This window comes from Sarcophilus harrisii, chromosome 1 (genome assembly GCF_902635505.1).
Source record: "Sarcophilus harrisii chromosome 1, mSarHar1.11, whole genome shotgun sequence".
Classification (NCBI taxonomy): Eukaryota; Metazoa; Chordata; class Mammalia; order Dasyuromorphia; family Dasyuridae; genus Sarcophilus; species Sarcophilus harrisii.
Window position 1 is genome coordinate 515,650,983 of NC_045426.1, and position 3,926 is coordinate 515,654,908.

The 3,926-nt window shown below is 38.3% G+C and overlaps 1 pseudogene; it reads left to right on the forward strand.

The window, feature by feature from the left end:
• The first annotated feature begins 1,253 nt into the window (after positions 1-1,253).
• On the forward strand, positions 1,254-2,398 carry LOC100917483 (annotated as a pseudogene).
• Positions 2,399-3,926: the final 1,528 nt, after the last annotated feature.

The following is a 3,926-nucleotide window of genomic DNA, read 5'->3' on the forward strand; positions in this document are numbered from 1 at the left end:
TCAGAGTTTCTATACATTTTTGCATTTATCATTCTGGTTTCTGGCTATCTTTCTAACAACTTTCCTACTATCAGTGGCAACAAGGATATTTGACATATTTATGTTTGAGGGTTTAGAGATAGTGTTTCCCTAATATGGCAGAAACTAGGCATTGATCCATACTTAACGCCGTACACCAAGATAAGGTCAAAATGGGTTCATGACCTAGGCATAAAGAATGAAATTATTAATAAATTAGAGGAACATAGGATAGTTTACCTCTCAGACCTGTGGAAGGGGAAGGTCTTTTATGACCAAAGCAGAACTAGAGATCATTACTGATCACAAAATAGAAAATTTCAATTATACCAAAGTGAAAAGTTTTTGTACAAACAAAACTAATGCAGACAAGATTAGAAGGGAAGCAATAAACTGGGAAAATATTTTTACAGTCAAAGGTTCTGATAAAGGCCTCATTTCCAAAATATATAGAGAATTAACTCTAATTTATAAAAAATCAAGCCATTCTCCAATTGAAAAATGGTCAAAGGATATGAACAGACAATTCTCAGATGAAGAAATTGAAACTATTTCTAGTCATATGAAAAGATGCTCCAAGTCATTATTAATCAGAGAAATGCAAATTAAGACAACTCTAAGATACCACTACACACCTGTCAGATTGGCTAAGATGACAGGAAAAAATAATGATGATTGTTGGAGGGGATGCGGGAAAACTGGAACATTGATGCATTGTTGGTGGAGTTGTGAACGAATCCAACCATTTTGGAGAGTTGTTTGGAACTATGCTCAAAAAGTTATCAAACTGTGCATACCCTTTGATCCAGCAGTGTTACTACTGGGATTATATCCCAAAGAGATTATAAAGAAGGGAAAGGGACCTGTATGTGCACGAATGTTTGTGGCAGCCCTTTTTGTAGTGGCTAAAAACTGGAAACTGAATGGATGTCCATCAGTTGGAGAATGGTTGAATAAATTGTGGTATATGAAAATTATGGAATATTACTGTTCTGTAAGAAATGACCAACAGGATAATTTCAGAAAGGCCTGGAGAGACTTACATGAACTGATGCTGAGTGAAATGAGCAGGACCAGGAGATCATTATATACTTCAACAACAAAACTATATGATGACCAGTTCTGATGGACCAGGCCATCCTCAGCAACGAGATCAACCAAATCATTTCTAATGGAGCAGTAATGAACTGAACTAGAGATAGTGTTTCCATTCCGACTAGTCTTTTTTCAGATGAAAACTCATGCAACTAGACATGGAAGCAATGTTACAGCACTTTCAAAAGGTCATTGCAAATCAATTTGATAGTGGTTAAGACAAATTAATTCAAGCATATTATGTCAAATGCAATAAAAAAAGATGAAAAAGTTAGAAAAGGTATACACTTTAATAAAATTTAAAGAAATAGATGATCAAGTTAAAATTAAAAGATTATGCACAGAAAATAGAATTTTTTAAAAAGTGTATTGGAACACTAGAAAAACACAAATACACTTCTTGCTATAATGAAAAATTTGTAACTGGAAGAGGAGTTAGTTCAAGCTAGGCTGAATAAAGTTGAGTTTCAGTGTTCCCTAAGGGAGATGTAGGATACAGTCCTAGATTTTGAAAAGAGAAACAATTTCTTGCCTTATGTGAGTACTATTGCTAGAGGAATTAATTGAAGTGGAACTTGGAAAAGCAGAAACTGAGGATTTGAAAGAATTTAGGCAGCAGGTGAAGGATTTGGAAGGACACTGGAAGTACCATCTAATTTGAATTACTGGGAGATAGAAAGACCAACCGAGGAACAACGTGATGAATGAATTGCAAGATAAACTGATGACCATATAGCTTAGGAAAACTGAAACTCAAGCAGAATGAAAGAAATAAAACAAAAAAGAATGATGGAAGTGGAAATGACCCACATCAAAAGCAACAATTTAAGAAGGGCAGAACAGAAGGTGAGCAGTCTGAAGGGGAAAGTACAATGTACAAAGTACAACGTACAAAGTACAACGCACCCTATTTCGTGAAGCAAGGAACAAGCAAGCAGAAATGAAATATAAGAATAAAAAGGAAGTAATGACAGTACATCTCTGGGAATCAGACAGCATTATTCTTTGGCTGAACCGAGTCAATATATAGCTGAAACGGTGGTTCAAAAAGAAGGAAAGGTTCAAGGGCAGCTTGATAAGTCTGAGTCCACCTAGTACATGAAGGAGCTGAAGACCAGATAACAGAGCTGTTCCATGAGTTCAGGTGTCCAAAAGGCAAGAAGGACTTCTCAGACCCACCAGTTTTTGCCAGTTTGGGATCCATATTGTTAGCCATTTAATAGATGATGAATCATTTCCTTACTCTAATGAAGATTTTATAGCTAATTCCATTAAGAAAGGTTGAGTTCATTTTCTTCTTCACAAAGGTCTGGCAGGATGGCATATTGGAGAAGAGAGCAAGCAAGAAGTTGATTCCTAAGAAAAGAGACAAAAAGAAGGGAGAGTTACTCCATTACTGTCTGATAATCACTGTGCTATCAGACCATTAGTTTTAAGATCAGGATTAATATGGGGGGCAGAGCCAAGATGGCGGAGAAGACACACGCGACTTTCTAAGCTCTTCTCTTACCCTCTTTATCAATATTATATCGAGCCTCAAAAATAGTCTTGACTGCTACAATTCGTAAAGATAAGAAGTAGAACAACTCACCGGCCAAGAAAATCTGCAGCCTCGCCAAAAAGGTTGGTTCGGGGCCAGGGGGAGATCGGCTCAGACGGGAGAGAAATTAGGTTCGAGGAGAGTCTCAAACCCAGGGTGAAGGCACAGATCTCAGCACAAGCTCACAGCCCCAACCCGCAGTACGGGCTTTTCCTTGGGGCAGTTGTGATCCTGCACAGCAGGAGGACGCAGCCCGGGTTAGCCTCCAATCTGCACAGTGGGGAGCTCGGCTTGGGGCCATAGAGCTTTTCCAGGGCCAATTTGCACTGGGCAGAGACACTGGGGCAGAGTTCCTGGCGCGTTCCAGCCAGCTGCTAACACCACAGTCCCACAAGAGGCTCCGCCTGGGGCAGTGACACTTTCACCACTTAGTCTCTAGCCTAGGGCAATCGATAATCCACTCAGCCCTACTAAGCCGTTTGATAGCTCGGCCAGTGCTGAATCCACTTCCTGTTGGGGGAAGGGAAAACTCTCACTCTGAGCACTCCCATACCTAGGAGCCGGAAATCGCTTTAAATCTTTCCCTGCTCTGCAGAGGAAGCTGGTAACCCCCTTGCCTAGGAGACCTACCCTAAAGGCTTTAAAACATGAATAAAAAGATGAAAAGAACGATCTACAGCTTCTATGCAGAAAAGAGCAGGTCAGCAAACCTGAAGAGACCTCAAACAGCAAAATGCATCAGACTGTCCTTTTTTACATAATGCTCTCATAGAAGAGACCATTAAAAGTCTCAAAAGAGAGTTAGAAGATAAATGGGAAAGGAAAGAGAGCCTTACAGAGAGCAACAACTTCCTGAAATACGAATTGAAAAGTTAAAAATTCCCAGGAAGTGCAAATTGGTGAATTGGAAAAATAAAAAAATCACAGGAAAGTAAGAATTGTGAATTGGAAAAAAAAGAATTCACTAGAAAGTAGGATCTGTGAATTGAAAAGAAAATAATTCACTAAAAAAAAATTAGTGAAATGGAAAAAATTCCACAGACCAAAACAATACATTCAAAAACTCAATTGACATATACAGAAAGAAGTAAAAAAAGCTAATGAAGAAAATAATTCTTTAAAAATTAGAACTGAACAAATTGAAACTAATGATTCATTGAGACAGCAAGAATCAGTCAAGCAAAACCAAAAAATGACAAACTGAAAACCATGAATTATCTACTTGCTAAAATGACAGACTTGGAAAATAGATCTAGGAGAGATAATCTGAGGA